This window comes from Oryzias latipes, chromosome 13, assembly GCF_002234675.1.
Source record: "Oryzias latipes chromosome 13, ASM223467v1".
NCBI classification, from domain to species: Eukaryota; Metazoa; Chordata; class Actinopteri; order Beloniformes; family Adrianichthyidae; genus Oryzias; species Oryzias latipes.
This window is the reverse complement of record NC_019871.2, coordinates 6,138,839-6,160,677: the sequence shown is the minus strand read 5'-3', so window position 1 is coordinate 6,160,677 and position 21,839 is coordinate 6,138,839. Positions and strand designations below refer to the sequence as shown.

Here is a 21,839-nt window from a genome sequence, read left to right as displayed (position 1 = left end):
TGGGAGTGGGATCATCTGGACCCCACAAGACAGTGCGCTGAACCTTCTTTTTTTTCAATGATTCTTGATCTTCACTGGTGTCCATGGATTACATGAAATTCTCTCCACCTTTATCCACCTTTGTCATGGTAGGGAGAACACGTCAATGTAAGGGTGGGGTCATTTGGACCCCATAAGATAGCACAAGGGTTAAAAGTGTTGGGCAATACCACCCTGTTAAGATCCAATTCGATAGCTATTACTTTTTACATAGAATATTTGATACCAATTACCAAAACAGATTACTGGTTATTTGTTTTGTCTAATAAATTGTGACAGCTGTCTGTTTCTCAATAAATTTTTCAAGAAATTTTGGTTTCTTGGAGCCAGCGAGTACCTACTGAATAAGGGGTGAGGGGGTAACTCAGTCCAGTTTTCATACAGCTAATGGTCAAAACAGCATGTGACATCAGTGCATCACTGATTATCTGTTCTATATATATATATATATATATATATATATATATATATATATATATATATATATATATATATATATATATATATATATATATATATATATATATATATATATATATATATATATATATATATATATATATATATATATATATATATATATATATATATATATATCTTTGTCCATGCATTCAGTCTTTACCATGAGGACACATTGTTTATACAGTCTGGAATTTGAAACTCAATAAATAAGCACATGAGCTCCACCTAATGAGCTACAGCCCCTCCCCCCTTCTACCAGATTCAATTTCATTTGTGTGTGATAGTGGGTAAACGGATGTGATTGTGTGCAGTTTTTCCCTGTTTTCTTTTAAACAAATCGCTTTGTATGTGCATGTATTAAGAGTGTAATGCATGGATTAATTCATGGATTTGATGATGTGGGATGTGGGATTTCGGCTTGACCTCATGTGCGGTGATCATTTTCTGAGGCAGTGAGTCGTCCTTCATAAACAATCCATTTTTCTCTCAGGCCAGCTACATCCCAAGGAGATCAGAAAGTAAAAACAAGTTTTTGGGACCAAACACTTGCAACAGTGTGTCTCCTAAGCCTTCACAGCGAGGCTCCTGCTCAGTGATTCACTTGATTCCACTCATGACAGATGGGGATCAACAGGCGCTTTGTCCAAATATCTAGGATTGCTTTCCCTGGTCCAAACTTTCAGGATTGACATTTTGTTTTAATAAAATACAAAAACGTTTTAATTTAGTTTTGCTTTAGATGTTCATCCACTGCCACTTTACTTCCATTTGGCTAAATACTGCTGACCTCATTCAACTCCACATTAGCAGTTATCTTCATCTCAAAATGGCTCCACTTAAAAAAGGGTTTTCCTCAGATTTTTCCTCTCTTATGACAGACAGTCTCTCTTTACAGCATTTGGTTCATAGCCTTTTAGGGTGATAAATACTTCAGCTTCCTGTTGGAGTCAATAAACATTCAACATTTACGCTTCCATCTTTTTACTTCTTTTCCTGCCAGGACGGGTGTATCCACCTCCTAGCTACCAAATTGCTGCATGTTTGTCAACTGTTTAACACATGGAGAAGAAATACAAAAAAAAAAAAAGCTAAATAACTAATTTCTTGTATTATAAAACTTAGAATAATACGTTGATCATCTTTGGCAGTATTCTATAAGCCGTACTAGTAGTCTTTTGATTAAGATTTTGTTGTTTTTAGCCAATATCATATAAACTTCCCCTCTCCATTTCTGAGAACTCTTTGTTTACACTCTCTCCTGCAAGCTTACCAGCTCAGATGAGGAAAACAAGGATGTGTATAGATCCAGTCGTCTACAAGTGGATGCATCAGAATGGAGTGGAGTAGGGAGCTCTTTGGCCTGCCCATTGTATTTTCTACGTCACAAAAACAATGTTTTTAAGTTAAGTTAAGATAAGATAAGACTTTATTTATCCCACCATGGGGAAATTATTTTTCCTGCAGCAGCGAAAAAGACATCCAAGTGCCAAAAGTGACATTCAAATAGCTAAAATGACAATAAAGCAAAGTGACCTTCAGTGACCACAGTGATAATGGACACCTAAAAAAAGAAGTTCCGGTGTAGGTACCATAACCGTTCGGCCTGGAACTTCTGTTCGGGGACCAATGCTGACGCCACATTATGTGAGTGGCTGTCTGTTGGTCCGATGACGTGTCAGATAGTGATTGGTCTGGACAAATTACGATACTACCATAGAAGAAAATATTATGAAGTCTGTTGTAAACAAACACAGCTCCAACATAAAGCGAGATTGTCTTCTAAACGTGCCTTTATCATTGTTACAATTATTATTGAATGCATGTTCGCTTATAGTTTTTTTAATCCGTGCGCCCAGTGCTTTATTATCTGCAGAACGTTCCCGAAAGAACAACATTTAGCCGTGCTAACAACATTTTCAGCCACGGCTGAACTTAAACTGGAATAACAAGCGGATTGTGGCAACATGTCTTTATAAAAATTACAAAGAATATTGTCAGACACAATTTATGAGGGAAAATAACTTTAGGTTACATAAGGGAACGTGAAATGAAAATTTGTAGAGTCCGAGCAGATGTGGATGCTACCTAGTTTGTCCAAGTGCGGTTACTGTAGTGTGACGTTACCTTCAGTTGAAAGGCCCCCGAACGGTTATGGTACCTACACCGGTCACATAGTTTAAATGTTCCATATCACTGTGCTGGCTTCTTTAAAATAAACGTTTGCTTCATCACCTGGACAAAAACAAGAGGGGAACTTTCTCTCTGAACTGATACTTTATTTTACCCATCGATCAGCATGTCTCGCTTTTTCATCGCCGGACCTTGACTGCAGCGGTGGTGCAGTCAAGTATGAATCAGTGAATCAGTGGTAGACATACTTTCAAACAGTATGTCTGCCACTGATTCACAGTGATTTAAATAAAGAAATATTCAGAAAAACAAATTTGACCTTTATTTTCTTAATTTATGTCCTCCATCAGAAAAATGCCATAAAGACATGGTAAAAACACCAAAAACAGAATTTTCATCTGTTTTTTTCATGTCTAGACTGCAGAAAGCCAAATTTCTGCAGTCTAGACATCAGTCTTCTTTAGGCGAGGACCACTACCACAAAGATTCCACAGTGTGAAAACAAAGGCACGGAAATCAAAAGTATGACAACAAAGTAAAGACAAGGATAACCCTCACATTAAGACACGAAAGGTTCACGCAAACATGCATCAGCCAATACTGATGCACAAGCACGACAATGGTACGTTACATTTTCATTACGTCACTTGGGGTGATCATACCCGCTTCAAGGGAGACACTTGCACTCTCTTTAAAATGCAACCATTCCTCTCTACATCCCTACACAGCCCAGACAACCCAAGAACCTGTAACACCTGTACAGGTGCATGCGACCAAGGTTTCATACTATTCAACAGCACATACAGCTGTCCTTTTATTCATTAACTAGTATTACTATCATTGTGCATTGAAAAGTAATACCCTCAAAATATTAATATTTCATCCACCTGGTTTAAAAAAGATTTTATTCCAATAAATATCAAAATAGTTAACAGAAAATACCTCTGAGGTGTTTGTACTTCAGGCCGCTAAGCTCTTTATAATAAGAATTTACACACTAGAGGTTTTAATCTGTGTGCCAGGACTTGAGTTAAAACTTGATAATCCCAGGATTAATCTCTCTGTAGTTTCAATCCTTTTAAGAAGACAAGCAGGTTTTTTTTTCCCTCCCCAATAACCTCATCTTGTTCATCGTTGTGGTGCACATTCTCATCAATATGGATTATAAAAATCAGTTCTTTATTTTCATGACAAAGCAAAGGTTAATATGCATAGCTTGTGTTATTAGCCATGATTACCCCTGAGCGAGCCAGGAAAGATCCATGTACAAAACCTAAAATGAAAAGCTAAAGCAGACTGTGAAAAACACAGGCCATCTGTTTGAAAAAGTTGTAAATAAATAAGCCTGAGACAAAATTGCAAAGACAAAGTGACAGGCTCTATGCAGAGTTCTTCTTAATTAGTATTGCACGATCACTGCATGGACTCTAAGGGAATTTTGAGCTAAACCATGTTTGTGGTTCATGATTTGCAAGAATTTTTGTGTGAATTTCTGTGCAGGTTAATGGCTTTTGAAACTGCAGAGACTCACACTTCTAGCATTTTTTTTTTTTAATCAACAGACTGGATGGTTTAAAGCAGAGCACAGAAAAAAAGTTACAGCTTATTGTTTCAGACAGCAATCCTAACTTGTCCCAAATTCCAGCAGCAATTAAAGGAGGACGTGCAAAACGCTATCTGCTGCATGTCACCAAAAAACAAAACCTATTGAGATGAAGCTTTAATATTGGGCGCCTTTGGGCGGCAGTGGCTCAGGAGGTTGAGCAGGTCAGCCAATGATCAAAGGGTCAGCAGTTCGGTCCCTGCTCCCCCAATCAACGGTTGTTGTGTCCTTGGGCAAGACACTTCACCCTTTCTGCCTCAAGTGTGGCTCAACCAGTGTGTGAATGCGTATGAGTGTCCCGTCCTTTCAAAGCCAATTTTTTTTAAATAAAAAAAAGAAACATACAAGCCACAGTTTCTTAGAAACTACGGAATCACTGGAGGTGGTTTTACAAAGACATATGGGACAACTTTTTGAATCACAAAACCATATTTTTAATTGCAGCTCTTTAAATGCAGCATTGGTTACCCAAATCCTCTTAGCCACAGCACTTCTCATCATGTCAGTCTTTCTGACATGATGAGAAGTGCTGTGGCTAAGAGAATTCCTTAATGCACCTGTTTGAAGACGCAAACCGATGGAGTGAGATGCATTAGGGTTTCTTATGATGCAGGACAAAAAAAACATGGATTTTCTAATCAGTCAGTTATTTTTTGATTTGGAAAACAAGCTTTTAACCGAGCAGGCACTTTATTAGTCATCCCCAGACATGACAGCTTAACACTTGAAGGCTTTTACAGCAGTTCTCTCTGACAATACCGACTATAACTCCTGGGCAAAATTGGACAGACAGTCCATTAATTTAAAAGAAGGAAATGAGAGTGCTCCACGCAGGAAAAGTAAACACTTTAAAGTCACAATCCTGGAAAGACAGTACAGTATCCTGAGACCTATTTTTCATTGTCCATTTATCTGACCACGTTCGTGCTGCATATATTTACAAGCACTCGATTAGGCAAAACAAATACTGAGTCACATTTTTAATGTGACTTATATTTTAAAACTTTTTAAATGAGGCAGATTCAAAACAAATAATTTAATAATTACCAAATAATTAAATAAAAGGTGAATACAGATATATCTGTTTGCACTTGGCCAAAAGTCCAAACAACTAGACTAGGTCAAAAGGAAACATGATTTTATCTTGGTTAGTTAAGTAAGGGTTAATGGCCTTCGAAGTATGCATTATCACTTTTTAACGCACTTTGCATCGGACAGTTCAGGCTTCCACGGCATGCGTTAAAAAATGCTCATGCACACTTTGAAGGCCATTAACCCGCTTATACCATGGTCATTTACAAAAGAAATAAATATTAACCAGTTTTCAGTCCTTTATCCTTGTTTTTTTCCTATTTGGATCGCTTTTTTCATGACGTGGTGCATGCATTGTCATGGTAACGTGACAAAACATTTGAGATAGGTGACCGGAACTTATTTTTGGGCGTGGAGTTATCACTTTTTAATGCACACCCAGAAGCCAATCAGAATCGAGTATTCACCCGGACCATGGTATAAATCCATGTTAATGCACTGTTTGACTTTAACAAGTTTTTATACTTATATTGTAAATATGTGGCTTTAGATCCATGCACTCCCATGCCATGGTGTGATATATGTAAAGCGCTTTGAACAAAACATAACCTTTTTTTATGACTTAATAGGTTTTACAAATCTGATGATTTATTTTATTAATAATTATTCACTATAATACATATTAAGTTAACCGTTTGTTATTGTGTTACCACTAACTTACCACTAACTCAAGCCTTTTCTTTATTTGTTTAGTATTTCTGCACAAAGGTTTTGGCTTTAAATCATCACCTACTCCATTTTGATGCATGCAAACAAAAGTGGTCTACAGTATGGAACATTTTTTAACAAATTCAAGACCGTCTTTGGAAGGGAGAGTCAGAAACCTGACTGATGAAAATAGTGTCTCATATCTGAGTTGTTCTTATTCAAATCGTTGTGAATCAAGAGCAGGTAAACGTAAAAAGTCTGATGACAGGTGACTATTGATGATGTCATCGAGTAGAAGTGATGTCCAAATAAGAAGACACTATTTTTCAATCGCTCTCCGTTTGGAGGGTAGGGAGAAGCCATAGGCTTAGGGGAATAATCTGGATTTGGCTTTAGAATGGGGGTGTGAGGAGCTGTAAACCAGCAGGAGATGGTGTAAACAGAGAGCTCTCAGCAAGGGGAAAAGGAAGGGGGGTGGGGTTGCGATGCCCACAACTTCGAGGCAAATTTCTGCAGAACTCCTGCCGCTCTGCAGAAACTATGTCCTAGAAAACAACACAGTTTTTTTTTCTTTTGGCTAATACTGGCATAATCATGATTAAAAGACCACTGGGAACGCTTTGAAAATAGATCAAAAGATGATCGGAGTTGGACTTTAATGACCTGTTTGACCAGCTTTTCTTTATTTTGATTAAAAATAGCCCATTAAGAGGACTGTTGTTGTTGTTTTGGGCTATATAAATAAAATTTAATTAAATTGAAAAATTTTGAAAGTGTACAATGTTGCATAAGGAGACTTCCTTTTGAAGTCGGTTGTTAATACAGGCACTGGGTGGTTGTAAGCTGAGCACCATCACTGACATGTCACAGGACACGTCTATTTTTAAATGTGCACCATCTCCCATATGGGGACGGAAGAGACCGTGGACTTCTGTCACTGATCCACTTCCACAAAGGAAACCTGGTAATAGAAGTGGAACTGTCTTACCAACATGACATTAAGGTGACTGCTACAGCTGAGACAAACTCATCCCACCTGCATTTTCATCCTTCCGATACTGTCCTTTGTTAAAAGAGAAACCTTCAAACTCTTCTTTGTTTTCAGACTTATACCACCTGAATATGTGAGAAATTGTCACCAACGCTTCTTTCAATTCTGCACAAAGCTGACAGAGAAGTAAAATGGATTAAATCATTTTTCTGTTTGGAAAAATTACAAAAAATACTTTAATTTCATACCTTTGTACCCGAAAAGTAATACATTTTAATGAGAGCTTCTAAGTAGAGAGATTAAAAACACGGTTTACATTATATTCATTAGTGCCTGTTTTATAATCTAAAATTTAGATTCTAAATTATATGTTCAAAAAAAAAAAACATGATAAATTATCTAACAAACTATCCTTTGCATTAACTCAAATTTCCCTGCTTCATTTGACATCTTTTTGAATGTCTGAGTGTTATTTGTTATAACAACTATCTTTTATTCTGACCGTTTAGAATAGTGTGTTTATTTCTTAGTACTTTTTCACATTAAGCTTTCAGTGTTTTGTGGAAATTTGATTTTTTTTAGGACAAACTTTGAAAATGAAAATTAAATGCATTTAACAAGTTGAAGGGTGGGATTTTATTAATGTGCTTCTTCAAAATTCCCTTCAACCAAAAGAATCAAACTCTCTTTGACAATCACGATGTTCAATGTGATATATGTATTTACTCTATGTATAAGTGCAAATATGTCTTTTTATGATGACAAGCAAATATGTTGATAAAATAGCATTATTTGTTTTTATTCATTTTTTATAATCAATTTCTAGATGAATATCTCAAACATATTCAAACTGTTTATGTATTTCTATTCTTATTGTCTTTTTTACCTTGTTTTTTTATTCCTGGGAACAAATCATTGAATTGAATAATTCCAATGCTCAGCAAAAAAGGGAATTTCATGCAAAACTCTTGACAGTCCTTGAGGTCAGATGTTTCTTAAAATGGTGTTTTTAGCATTAGAAAATTTATTAAGAAAATGTAGCTCAAAATTGCATGTTTTAGTATTTCTTTATTCAAATCCATCAGGAGCAGATGTGAAAAAAAGAAAACTTTAAAAAAAAGGCTTATTTGTGACATACAAAATACGCTGGGTGGAGAGCACTTTCCGTGCTTCGTTCTGCAAAAAGGGAGGGGAAAGGGGGCGGGGTTGCTCCACGCCAACAGTCCTGCCCACAACTCAGAGGTGAAGTTCGAATGAACTCCTGCAGAAACTATGTCCTTGAAAAAAAACACAGTTTTTTTTTTTTTTTGGCCAAAATTGGCTTAATCATGACTAAAAGACCACTGGGACGCTTTGAAAGAACATTTTTTTTTCACACTCCTCAAAGCCAATCCTCTCTGTCATTAAAGTTTGTTTTTTCTTCATCTCTTCCATTTTCTTAACTGTTAGGATAAACCTATAACTTAACATTTCAAAATGCTATCTTTTCAAAGGATAATTTATGTTTTACATTTGAGTATTTAGGTATTTCATGAACTTGTAGTCTGTGTTCAGCACAGACTTTTCTTATCACTGAAACTCCAGGTGGGGGAACTGAGGAGCTTAGTCTTGAACACAGAACCCCAATTTCAAATAACGTGAAACTTTCAGCACATTCACTGCACAACCCAGAGAATCAAACACCCGGAGCCACTAATGACACCCCCCGCTACCTTCAACTGCTTTTTTTTTTTTTTTTGAAAAGGCTTAAATTTAATATGCTATCACAAAGCACTACACTCGTGTCTGCATGTCTTCTGCTGCCTCCACCAGCTCTCTCCGCTCACAATTATCTCCTCGACTCGCTTTGTTCACCCCCTCCACCAGCTAACATAGCTGACTAAAGTCTCTTGCTGCCACTTTTCACCCCTCAATGGCTTTAATTGTCCTGATGACCTCAATCAAAAGACAATTACCAAAGAGAAGAGCAGCACAGGCAATTATTGTCCTCAGTATGAGATAGAGTACACCTGAATGGAGCTACCTCCCCTCACAGTGATAAAATGACATGTGCCGCCCGGCTGTCGTGATGACAAAGTGTGCATTAGGTGCACGGCTGAAATGCTTATGCGCCCTCGCTGAAGACTGAGTTTGAGAAGATACTGACACTTCAAAGCCAAAACGAGGACGGTGGCTCCCCGGTACCAAGCTTTGTGGTGGAATTTGGGGCGATGAATTCGAAAAATAGGTTAAGAGGGGCTGAAAGCTTCCTGTTTTTTTTTTCTTTTAACATTAGCACAGCCCCCCTATTAAGTAAATGAAAAAAATTTGTCAGGATTTCTCAGTCTGATGATTATTGATCGGCTGCTTTGTCACTGCAGTAAAAATGAGGCATTCCATGAACCCCTATCATGATGAGATGTTTGGTCTGACAACACAAAAATCCATCACAGCTCTCAGAATCAATGCAACGCCGAGCCGGGTAAAAATGGCAGTCATTTCTGGGACTGAGCCACAACAGAGTTTATCATCTCTGCATCTGTTGGAGATCATATGAAGGCCAATGTTTTAGTCTGTGTATTTATGAGGATATGGACAATCGATTTTTAATACAAATGAACAGAGAAAATGAAGGTTTGGAAACTTCATGCAATGAAACTTATAATTTTGCTGCTTCCAAGCACAGTCAGATAGCCTAATAAACAACAAGAGATCATCAATCCTTTCCAAATGTCATTAAATTCAAGAATCCAAACAACATTAAACCAGAAAACATTTTGTTCAGTTCAACATTTTTTTATTTTCTTTTGCATTTTGTTTTAAAATTCTATTTTAAGCCTGGATTTCATCGGAAAAAGCGCACAAAATCGCTTTTATTAAAAAACAAACAAACAAACAAACAAACAAATACATTGTCATGTTGGTGTTTTGAGAAAAAAACTCAGTTTCGCAAAAATCCAGTTATTTGTCTGACCCTTAATGATTCTTGTGAGTATTTGTAGGTAACATGGGTAACAATAACATGGGTTGCTTAGTGTGTTTTTTTTAGAATAGATTGAGCAATCAAGCAATAAATGGCATAAAGACAGAGATAAAAGTACAAAATGATTGTGGCAGTTTTATGACGAAATAAGTAAAGTTGGACATGTTTACTAAAAAAAAAGCCTCCGGGTCAATTATTTTTTTAAGGATAAAACCCTTAGTCACAGCTGCCCTGGCTTGCAGGTGTATATGGCCTGTCTGTGGGTGAACAATAAGCAAACCTGTGCGAGGCACGCAGTTGGTTCGCACAAAAAATCAAGGTCCTAGACCTCTCTGTGAGTCCGTGGAGGGAAAAAGTTCATGCAGATTTTTCTTTAACATATTTTTAACAGGAGGTTGTGGATCTTCTGACACACAAGGTGTGTATTTTTGTGAGCCCTTTTTTGTAATTTAAGCTTATTTAAGTTTATTTAAATTGATTACATTTGTATCCTTCTTCTTTTTTTTTTGGACCGGACAGAAAAGAAGAAGAGAAAAGATGGGAGGGATATTGGAAACGGGGGCTATGGGGGCAAAGGGGAGTTAAGGAATTCTGAGATATGACTCTAAAAGTGGTGGTACAATCATTAAGCAACAAGATGGTGGAGGATTTGTTTGGTGTAAATATTAGTCAAAAGGGGCGGGGCCTGTCCACACACATACTCAAGTGTCACAAACATACAAAAATCTTCATATACAATCATGTCAACATGTACTCAACACAACTACAGTTCACACGCAAGGCCCAAAAAAATAGAAAACTCATTAATCAATCGGAATATTTTCATCGCTTCCATCATGTCTGACGTCTTTCCCTCCGCAAAGCAATGCTAGCTTTATGCAGGAGTTCATGTCCAGTCCATCAACATGTTGATTTTGCGGCAAAAACCTGGAAAATGGGAAACGTGTTTGGGTTCTAAAATAAAAAACTTCCTTTGACCTGTCAAACAAAAAAGTTACAAAATGTTATTTCACATTTATTTATTTATATTTTTATTTTGTTGATTTACACGTTCTTTGCATAGTTTATTCGTACGTTTTTCAGTATTTTATTTTCAGTATTTCTTATTTTATGTATCAAAGAAATATTTTTTAATTCAACACTAGTGACTAATTTCAAAAGCAGAGCTTGCCTTACTAATTTAACATCAATAATTACTTATTTTTATGAGTGCATTATTTGAATTTGAACTTAAGAATTGCTGCAAAAGACCTTCCTTTATCCAAAACCATCAGTTTTTGTATCATTTTTGCTGTTGTCCTCATTTTTAAGAGCAACATTGAAAGTGACCTATGGTTTTAGTTGAAACAGCCGACATGTTCAGTGAAGAGTTACATTTACTTCAGGTTCTGATAAAAAAGGTTTATATTTACCTTTTTCTTCAGAAGGACTTGTGTTTGAATTTTTCAAAGAGGGTGCATCAAATAGGTCACTTAACTGATGCAGAAGAAAAAGAAAGTGCATTGTAGGATAGGCAATCATGATTGTAGCATCAATCAAGGTTTTGGACTGATTTAGTTGCACATGCAAGGGGTCTTGCTAAATGACGAGTTTTAGCTCCAGTGCTGAAATCGTTCAACTACCGTAACTCTTTATCGCAGTGGTTTCCATAGCTGAGAAAAGCAGCTTTGAGGTGATATTCAACACTATATAGTATAAAGTATGGGGAAGTGTAGTTGCTGTTAACGGGCTATGCAGCACCTGCAGCACAGCCCAAAAACACACACCTGAGTCTGTTCAGGGGGGGCACTTTGGTCTGCTTTCTCAGATCAAGTGAAGGTGCAGTAATTTATTTTCTAAGTCCGACTAATATTTACAACAACCCTGCCTCTAATAACTCACCTCTGCACCTTTACAAGATATTTGCCAGGCTCTCTCTGTGTTTTTTTGATTCTTTTGATCTCCCCGGCAGTGAAAAATGCAAGCTGATGGGCCTTTTTGACGAGGACATGGGGGATAGACAGCAGAGCCGTGTCAGTGCGAGCATCTCTTCAGCTGGAACCACAACAGCGAGGGGAGTTACAGCCGAGGGTTGCCTCTGTTTACTCAGCCCTCAATTTTCATCTTCAGCTCAGTGGATGCAGCTGTCATGGCTGCTGGTGGGAAAGTTGTTCTCCGTACCACATCCTCTCCTCCGACGGGTGCTGGTTTGGATTGGATTTCTTAAATGAGTTTCACATACAAATAACTAGTGACATCTTGTCCTTGTTTTATGGCGCCTGATCTGCCCTACCCTTCAGCAGACTTGACACAAATAATTCAATTTCCAATATAGCTGTTCAGGTTGCAAAAACTGCAGGACACCCTCAGAGGTGCTGCGTATGCATCTCGAAAGGTCAGCGCTGCCTCCACGGATCTGACATCTTCTAACACGCCCTGCAGACGCAGGATCAGATTAGGATCTGGAGACCACCACATGAGATACATTCTGTGTTCCTGAGTGGTTTCTGAGCAGCTGTTGTGGTAAAGAGCGCTGCTGATGGGGGAAAACGGACCAGGTCTGCAACAGCTTTCACATAGTCGGGGCTACAGGCCTCTGCAGATATTCCAAACCAGGAACATTTTCTGGAAAATTTAGAGTCCAAATAATGGTCCTACATTATTTACCGTCAGCTGTTGATAGGATATGGTACATTTTTTTGCGTAAAATAACTTACAATTCAGCAAGAAAATACCACCGTTGCAGATATTCCTGGACTTTGTTTTGCTGGATTTGTATTTTTTAGGATCAAACAAACACCATTACTCAACCTTTATTGATTCTTGAAAATAGAGTTTGGTTAATCCCACACACTATTTCTTGAATTATTTGAGGGGAAGATTACCGTATTTCTCAAGTTACGTTGACAACCCCCTCGCCAATGCGCTATCAAGCTATCACTTTCAATAAAAAGTCTACGTTAAGGCGCGTATATGTGCGTTTCTGGCTTCCGTGTTCAAAACTTTCATATTCAGGGGTTGCTACGCACATTTATCAGACTGTTTTAGGGCCATTTTCGAGCACTACATTAAAAACATGCATTAAATGTTAAACCAGGTTGAGTTTAGACCATTCAGGGATTTAAAGCAGGGTCATTTATTGCATTTTGTCTTTTAAGCCCATGGTTTTGTTTGGGAGATTAGCGTGCATGTACACCCACACTTTAAATCATCTCCATTCTGTGATAGCATGCTGGATTAAATCTGGTGAATAAAAAGAAAAGAAAAAAAAGCTGTTGCAATGAACATGGAAAAGTAACTGTGGCAAAAAATCCGCAGGACCTCTGCTGCTATCCTGTTTTTCTTTTTTTTTAAACGTGTAAATTGCTTCCTATGTTAGAAACATGATCCATCACATATGCATGACTTTTATAGTTTATTTCCATCACTATTCACACATTCTGTACAGCCTTCACGGGCCAGGTCACGTCGCTGCAGAAAGTTATTTATTGCAAATAGAAAAGAATACCGTTGCCGCAACAACAGGATCAAGTTTTTTATATACGGTGCTCCTTTGATGGAGGTTTACATTCAGTTTTCCAAGAATGCACACTGTCAATATGTACTTTCACCCACCAATTAGTTGTGTAAAATAGTGTTCCTGTGAGAGGAGACTCACTTGTTTATTATTTATGAACATTGTCAGCTTGTCTGGACACTAAAGGAATCCTCTCGGGATCCTTGAACTTCATGTTTCCCAGACCTAATGAGACCAAAACTTGTCTGCTGCTTACTTCTGTCTTTTAGGGTTGACAGGGGCGGGTTTTGGTGAGAGGTTTGCGTCACTGCCAAAAGTAGTTTGAGATGAAAAAAGTAAAGTGTTTTTTTCATCAAACATCATTATATTTATTTTTTCTTAAGAAACAAGTAAACAAAAGTCCTTAAGCTATTTCATTTGTGAGCAAACTAACTGATAGTATTCAAAAAAGAAATGAACCAAATGGCTCTGATCAAAAAGCTGGTCTACATCCAGGTGTCGCCTGGCAGAAATGTGCAGGTAAGACACTGGACTGATGATCCAGCAGGACTTAAGCAGAAAACTGCTCCACTTTTTCTATTTATTAGACAAAAACGAAAATGTTTTTTTTCTTTTAGCAAAGATTTATGATCAGTTAGAAATCATTATACTTTGAATAAGCTAACAGTAACTTAATCTGACAGGAGTTTCAGCTGGAAGAAATTCAGAAATGTCCACAATGTCGGATTAATAAAGTCATCTCCTTTCCTAACCACCAGAGCTATTATTTTCAAACAAACTAGCAGGATTTTTTTTTAGCGGTTTGTCCTGTTTTTTTTCTTGACACTCACAGTTCCATCAGACTGGAGGAACAGAATTCAGGCGATAAAACCCGCCAGGTGAAAATAAACTGCGAGTGAGCCGCACTACAGAGACAAGATAATGTAAACCAGAAGGAGCCTGAACCCGGAAAATGAGAATCTGGTTGTCATAAAGACCGCTAATTTAAACGGGTCTATATACCTATATATAGGGCGGCAGTGGCTCAGGCGGTTGAGCAGGTTGTCCAATGATCAAAGGGTCGGCGGTTCGATCCCCGCTCCCCCCAGCCAGCCGTCATTGTGTCCTTGGGCAAGACACTTCACCCTCCTTGCCTCCAGTGTGGCTCCACTGGCATGTTCATGTGTGTGAATGTTCCCGGTGATGGTCAGAGGGGCCGTAGGCGTGATCTGGCAGCCACGCCTCTGTCAGTCTGCCCTAGGGCAGCTGTGGCTACAACAGTAGCTTACCGTCACCAAGTATGAATGAGGAGTGAATGAATAATGGACACACTGTGAGTGCTTTGAGCGTCTGCAAAAGCACAGATAAATCAAACCCATTATTATTATTTTTTTACCTGCGGACGTTAATCTGAAGCTAACGTGAAAGTAGTAACAATGTATGCAGCAAGTTATGGAAGTTTATTGTTTGCTAACGGGGGACTAATAAGCGCAGGTACAGGTGGATGTTACAGTGTGCGTCACTAACAAACTATAAGTTTATGTTTGTTGTGAAATTCCCTTTCTGATGGTTTTCTGTAAGTTAATGTGGTTAGATTGTATTTATTTAACCACTGAAACACAATATAATTTATGAACAATGTTAACTGGATAGTTAAGTGTTTTGGTTATACATGTTAATGTTTACATCATACCTGCAGGAGAGCTGTGGTTGAGTATCATGTGCGTAATGTTAACAAATGTTATATAGTTAATAATCTGTAAAGCAATAGCAGTGACGTTTACTGTTGCGAATTAAATCTAACTAAATTGCTTTATGCTTTGCCCTTCATTTTTGGTTTCATTTATATGTGGAAGCATGTAAAAGTAGTTTATATTATTTTACTATTAATTCCACTGTCATCCTAAGTACCGTAGTGTCATTTCTTTCCTTTTAGATCGACCAAGCACACAAACAACGCACAATTATGCTCACCTGTGTGCCTCAGTTCTGGACCTTATGTGAATGGATGTGAACAGATTCAAATAAATCTGCACTCAGTTGTGGAAACTGTATTCAGGCTTCAGCGAGTTCTTACCGACACCCCAAAGAGACAGCAACTCATCTGAACTAGTCCTCTACCATGGGCTTCTTCTTTTTTACTGGTAAAGAACTGATAAAAATATACACAAAGACATGGTGTGATGAGTTAGGTATAGGAACAAAACATGAAGTCAAAGCGAAGCAATTATACGTGCAACAATATTCAAATCAGAATCAGACAAAACACTAAAAACCTAAAAAAATAAAATAAAAATGACATAACTATGAAAACCAATGCAAGACAATTACTCCAAGAAAATAATATTGACTTTTGTTACTATGGTGACATTTTTGTCCAATTACTTTGGCAACTAAAAAAAAATTAAAACTTTAAAACTTGAACCGCATGCTTGCATTTATAACAGTTGTGCGTTAGTAATAATGAGGGGTATTTCTGAAAAAAGAAGCAGCTGTCAGTAAAAAATTAAGAAACTTCATTGCTGTACTGTTGGTTCTTTTTCATATTTAGAACAAATGTTGTGACTTAATATAGAATTATCTTTATTTTTATTGTGTTGTTTTTTCATTTTGTTTAATTTTTCACTTGGACTTTAAACTTTTGTGACCCCCTCAGCACAACAGTGTATATATATATATATATATATATATATATATATATAGTTTTTTTTTTTTTTAATACTAAATAACAAATAACTGGCAAAAACAATTTTTGTTTTCGTTTTCAGAATTAATATTTTAACACCCTTTGATGAAATCTATTTAAAAAATTGTAATGTATTTTTATGACTTATAGATCGTATCAGGTATGATCCTTTGGGTGATTCGGTAAGTTTTTTTCACAACAATGTTAGTTTAAGATGCAAAAGTATTGACATTGAAAAAAAAATCACCTTATTTACACAGTCTCTCAAATTTGATCCACACGTTTTTAAGGTTGTGTAACTGTAATATAAAGAAATAACTAAATAACAAATAAATAAATAACAATTTTTACATTATTTCAGTACCGCACGCGGTAATTAAAAATCCCAATAACAATAAATGATCTTATGATAATAATATAATATTAATGTGAGTTTTGATAATCAGCAAAACTTTGCCCTCCAAAAGAGTTTTTGAGATTTCATGGAAGTAGCCATTTTGAAATTAGCGGGAAAAGCCCTTCTACTGCCCCTAGTGGAATGATGATGAAATGCAGGGCAGAAAACATGGACAAAGTTATACACAATGGGTTTTCAATGACCTTGCTGACTGTGGTAATGAGGAAGGGGTCTCAGGCGGGTATCAAGTTTGATATGAATGGATAGGGTTAATAAAATGATTAACTTGCATTTTTTCATCATTAAAAAAAACACTTTGTGTTTATCTAGAAGAATTAGGAAATCCGGACATAAAAAACATGGTGAATCTTACCATTAAAGGCTCAACCGTACTCTTCGTACATTAGAAACAAAGGAAAGGATGGCAGCACAAAACGTAAAATTATTAATACAAGACTTCCAGATTTATTGACGTCCTGACTTTTTTCCCTGGATGCTCGTTCCACCCAGCCAGAATAAAATTCCGGCAGATGGGGATGCTAGAACCCCCTGATGGTCAGCCAACCAAGTGTGATGGAGCAGACTTCCCTATGCCGGTGCCTGAACACGTCACCACGGCGTGCCGAGCTGGTTTCTACCCTGTTGCACTCAACGCTTCATCTGGAAGGGCTTCGAGAGGCTGTTTCTGGCATTTCTTTCAAACCTGTTTGCCACCCACACGAGAGCCCACAATTCACCTGTTTAAAGAACAGCAGGAGAAAAGCTGATCGCTCATCTAACCCATAGCAACCCACAACCATTTTTTCATAAAAATTAAATATTTTACCACAAACCAAGTGGACCACAGAATCAATTTTTGATATGTTTCTGTTACACTGATGTCACCATGGGTTCTTAAGGGATAACACTTGTTATAGATCCTTTAAAACGATCTCTGTAGTCAGAGTGTATTTATAGAAAAACTGAAGCACAGCAGGATTACTGCCTCTTATTCAATTGGCCTCCATTGATTAGCCATTTACATCTACTTTAAAGCGTGGCATTCGGTAAGTTGGACATAATTTACTCTCTGACTCTGTGTTTTATGAATTTCCATGCTAAAGTTTGACAGAGTTCTTGTTTATAAACTTGGTAAAAACTGCCATGATGTTAGTTTACAGAAGTAGTCCAAACAAGCTTCAAACAAACCAAAAAAGTTTCTGTTTTAGCAAAAAAACGCCTCCTTAGAAAAAAGGGATAAATGCCATCATTTGGGTAAAAAAATTATTTTTAAATAAAATGTTATTTTAAGAAAGTATTTTGAGTAACTAAGACGTATTTTTCTAAACTAAAATTTGTTTAAAATTCAAAAACTCTATAAATAAGACGGTTTTTCTTGCAAGACAGGGAAAAAATAAAACTTTTTTTGATACAAGAGTCTTTAAGATTCAGTTTGTGCAGACAAAAACTGAGCAATAGGGTGAGTTTTCTGCACATAAAAAGACTGGTCAGCACTTAATCAAGACAATTGTGAGCCTGATTTGTAGAGAGGGAGCTCATTATAAATTATATTTGGCTTTTTGCTTAAAAGCTGTAATTAAACTCTTCTCTTTCCAGAAATGAAACACATTTTCTACATGACATCCAAATATGCCAAAGGCCACAATCCCTAAAAGACTGCAGTTGAAGAATCTTAATATCTTCTTTTCCGCAGAGAATACAAATGAATGAATCAATTTAGTGTAACCTCAACACTGTTACAAAACACAGCTTTGCCACGGGCACAGTCATCGTCGAGAAATGTTTCATATCAGTTTAATACCTTTTTGTCAGCGCTGCAGACAAAATTGCACAATAAGAAAATAAGGCAAAAGCCTAAAATGTTTTGGCTAAATAAACTAGGATTGCTTCTTGATAAAAGTTCTCCTTTTTTAAAAGGATTTAAAACATTTTTTTGAGGGATTTATGTTCATTAGTTAGAAATGCAAGTCTGCTTATTCACAATCAGCTGCATTTAAGTACTGCAAACAAACATTCATATTATATTATCATATTTTTCGCTGTAGAAAACAATCTTAAAAGCCTTTTTTTTTTTAAACAAAACAGGATGGATTATGGATTAATTCTTCTTGTTTTTACTGATGTCAAAGAGATTTTAAGAAGCGCACGGCACTCTGGTAAATTGCCAGTCTGTTTTTTTTGTACGAGTTGCAAACACGGTTGGGTGTTATTTTGAACACGCTAATGCAGCTAATGTGTGGCAGTGATTACAATTTTAATACAATTTGGACACATGCGCACTACTTTTCTTTTTTTTAATATAAATGATGTCATTTGAACAATTTGTCATTTGAAATGAATGTAAGAGAATGTGAGTTTTAATCATCAGTAGATTCATAAATAGTTCTTATATCATGGTCCAGGTGAATACTCTATTCTGATTGGCTGGGTGGGCTGGGTGTGGATTAAAAAGTGATACGCACGCCCCAAAAAGAAGTTCCGGTCATCTATCTCAAATCTTCTGTATCACTGCGCCGGCTTCTTTAAAACAACCTTTAGCTTCATCATCTGGACAAAAACAACCAGTAAGAGGTGAACTTTCTCTCCGAACTGATGCTTTATTCAACCCATCGGGATGATCAGCATATATATATATATATCGCTTTATAGCGTTGAATCTTGACTGCGGAGGTGGTGCGGCACCTTGCCACGTTACCATGACAAGGCGCTGCACCACATAACAAATTATCAGCTTTTTGTGAAAAAAGCGATCCGAATCGGAAAAAAATAAGTTTGAGATAAGAATAAGATTGAGAACTAAAAACTGGCTAATATTTATTTCTTTTGCAAGTGACCATGGTATAAGCAGGTTAATGGCTTTCGAAGTGTGCACTATTACCTTTTAGCGCTGGGCGTCGGACGGTTCAGGCTTCCATAGCGTGCGTTAAAAAGTAATGATGCATACTTCGTCAGCCATTAACCCTTTCTTATTTAGTAGGTTTTAATTTGGACAAATGGGTGACGTCATATTCTGCTTTTTTTTAAGACAACAGTGGGCATGGTGTCCGAATTGCATTGAAATTCAGGGCACTAGATAGTTATATGTTATATGCAATTATATGCATTGTGCAGTACTTTAGATGCGAGTAGTGAAGGAATGCGGAATGGACCAAATTTTATCAGTCAGGATAGTGACTGATTCCATGCTCGTTGTACTCACCTGCCAAAGGGGTGGTGATGTGAAACCTTGGTAGAAGATTTTTATTTAGTCCTTTACCCTCATTTAAACTAACAGAGGCTACAGCCGGAGAGCTCAACAAAGGGCTTTGTATATGGAAATGATCTTTATTCCTCGAACTCTTTCATTGTTTTCACTGCCTCTATCTCTCTTTGTGAGGATCAATGTACTCAAACTTAACTGTACTAAGAGCCAGAAAGTTCGTCTGGCATACTTGTGCTCACTCAGTGTTCTGAACTCCAGCTGGCCCTCAAATCTGCAGTTGGAACATTGGCTTTTTTTTGCCAGTTCTCTGTATCTGTGTGTCACTGAATTATGCTTCAAATGAGCTCTTCTGAAAACTCAGATTTAATGAGTGTGTGATCCGGTCCACCAGGGGATTGTCACTACTCTAATTGTCCGACTCTTACAGCATCGGTCAGCACAGTTAACCCACACTTCTCAAAGTGACTGAGTTATAAATTATGGATCATAAATCTAACTTTTTTATGACATGACATCAACAGACATTTTCCCAAAACCTAAATGATTCGAGATTTATTTAAAAAGAACAATGCCTGCTAGGAAATCCATCAACTTCAACGTCTTGCTTTGATTTGCCGTCAAAAGATAAACAATAATATAATAAAAATAATCTGGTTTTTAGTGTAAACATCAAGATGTGCAAATAATTATTCAGAAAAAAGAGCTAATATTGAAAAGATTTGTTCGGGTCAAACAAGCAAATAACCCCAATACTTAGTTGGCAAAAGCAAACGGAGGATTCTTAAATGTTTTATTGCCACAGACAGAATGTAAACAGACAAGATAATCATAAACATATATTTACAACTCTCAGGTTGATGAGGTCTGAGGTAATCGCGGCATTTATGTGCTGCAGTCTCTATTGGACTTAATGAGGGGAGTAGCTGCCAAGAACTACCAATAAAATGCACTTGATAAACCGATGATCAACAAAAGTAAGTGTCTGTTTTGCTGGAAAGTTGGCAGTTTGAAGGATTTTGTTATGGCTAATCATAAAACAAGTTCATCACAGTAAGAAAACATTCCAGGCTGTGCTAAGTTATGAGTGCTGGTTCCTTACTGACTGAGCTCAAATGCTGCACGCACCAGGTATGCCGGTAGTACGTAGGTGTCTGTGGGACGCCATTACATGCACACAAAACCACACTCTGATTGTCTAATTTTCTTAATTTCTAACCTCCAGGCTGTGCGCAAAGAGCAAACAACTGGCTTTTATTACGTGAACTGATCTCGGCTCTAATAAAGGAGCTGGCTTTTGAAAGCATTGAAAGAATCTAGGATTAGGGTTGGGTCCCCTAAATTGGCCGTTGACGATGTTTGCTGTCAACCATCGGGATGGACGATGACATCGTCGGGGGGGGGGGGGGGGGGTATTTTTGCATTTTTCGTTCTTATATAACTGCTATTCGTTATTTTGCTTTTTTCATTTTATTTCCCAACTAATGGTTAATCCGCGATGATCCAGTATAAACTGAGGGAAGTGACTTTAACAGAAAAAGTAACAAGCAAGATAGAAAAGAAGTAGTCCGCTCCCGCACTTAACTGGCGGAGTGGACCGGCGGAGTGCGGATTACAGCTTTGTGTTTGATGGGAAGGGGGGGGGGGGGTACATGAACGGTATGTGTGGGAGATTTAAGACTGCGATCCGTCCCGCAGCTCTAGGGGTACGAGCTATCATCTGTCAGCAGACACACAGCGGTTTGAGCATCAAAGCAGAAATGTCGCTCAGTCCTTAGAAAACATTCAAACAATCACGTGGATTTGTGTTTCCAGTCGTGTCCCGACTAAATAAAGGCTGATGTTACTCACAGGATGCAGCGCCACCCAAAGCTAATGTTGTTAGCCCGTGTTAGCATACTGCTAATCCTGGCTTCGTTCAGAAAAAGCACTGACCACACGGATTAAAATTCAAATGATGAGCGAACAGGCGTTTCATAATAACCGTAACATTATTAAAAGCACGTTTAGAAGATCATCTCGTATTTTACCGAGCTGAAATGTCAATGTATATAGCCGCTCTGCGCTGTTATCGTTTTGTATTGAATTTTTTTTTTTGTTTTGTTTTGTATTGAATTGTCAGTCACCCATCACGATGGACGATGATATCGTCCAT

At 37.4% G+C, this 21,839-nt stretch overlaps 1 protein-coding gene across 2 annotated transcripts in view; it reads right to left on the bottom strand.

Annotated features, from left to right (window-relative positions):
• cntn5 (contactin 5) overlaps positions 1-21,839 on the bottom strand; it is a 178,790-nt gene that overhangs the window by 135,124 nt on the left and 21,827 nt on the right. The gene's annotated exons all lie outside the window — the stretch shown is intronic.